Here is a 1,358-nt window from a genome sequence, read left to right on the forward strand (position 1 = left end):
TGCCAGTTACTGGAGGCAGAGCCGTGGCCGGTGTACTCAGCCTCTCCGAGCCTGCACTCCCTGGGCTGTCACAGGAGAGTAACAACATGACACTTCCTGGGGTTGTCGGGAGGGTGGCTGAGGTTTATAAGGCACCAAGAAGAGTGCCTAGCACACAGCACGTGCTCAGATGTAGCCACCAGTATGATGCTGGTGCACAGGGCAGAAGGGAAACAAAAGAAATTAGAGACGCCAAGAAAGTCACAGTTCTTCCAAGAAAGAATGAGACCGAAGCACATAACTGATGTCCGTGAATAGCGTTCACATGACAGTGGTCACACTATGATGCCACGACGCAGACCCGCTTCACGAAGTTATGACCGGATGGCGGAGGGGAAGTGGGGGTGGTGAGGGCGCTAAACCTTCATTTCTCTTAACAGGAAGTCCACGGACAACATTCAAACTGATGAGGAAACTGGAGGCAAACACCAAGAGAAAGAGCTAAGAGGCTCCGGCGTGACTGCCTGCGGGGAACGGGAGCAGGGTCTGCAGAGGTCAAGGGCACAGCGGGCGCCAACACAGACCAGGCCTTGAAGGCTCTCGTTCCAACAAAATCGAATTTGGTGACAATCTTCTGAGCGGTGGAGGCCAGGTGTGTTGGACACAGGAACTTCTCTACCTCTGCGAAGTGTGTGTGGGCCAGCACACACCTGGCACGTCCCCAACTTCTCTGACCCTGCTCCCCTCCCGTGCAAAGGGCTCGCAGGCCTGGGTCTCCCCATGAGTGCGCTGTTCCCTGCAGCGCCTGGCACGTGGTGAGTACAAGCCAGCAGGGGTTAGCACTTGCCGGCCCGCCCAGACGGCCGGCCAGCAGGATGGCATGCGCCCGGCCCCCTCAGTGTGGCTGGGGCAGGGGGCAGCAGGGGCATCTCCCCAGTCCTCGGCCAGGGCCAGGCACCTGGCCCTGCCCGGCCGCCCCGCTGCAGGCCCCGCAAGCATGTTTGCGCTCAGAAGGTGCAAACATGTCCTCCCTGATGCTGAGCTTCCTCAGGAAAGGAAACCAGAGATGACACAGAAGCCCAGGACGCCTCGCGGGGTTCCCAGCCACCCCCCTGGGCCTGTGCCCACAGCACCCCGTGTTCGCGGGAAGGCTGACCATCCCCGGGCTGGACCCGCCACCCACAGCTCCCACTAACTGAGCTCCTGGTCCAAGAGGGCCCAGGCCCGGGGGACAATTGTCACCGAGGCTCCCTCAGCCCCATGATCCTCACAGTGTTGCTCGGGCTCCGACTTCAAAGGCGACCGCCAGGAGCTGTCCTTACCGCAACTCTCCGGGTGCAGCCCGACGCCCGCTGCTGGCCTGTGGCGCCCGGGCCGCG

This window comes from Pteropus vampyrus, unplaced genomic scaffold (assembly GCF_000151845.1).
Source record: "Pteropus vampyrus isolate Shadow unplaced genomic scaffold, Pvam_2.0 Scaffold228, whole genome shotgun sequence".
Classification (NCBI taxonomy): domain Eukaryota; kingdom Metazoa; phylum Chordata; class Mammalia; order Chiroptera; family Pteropodidae; genus Pteropus; species Pteropus vampyrus.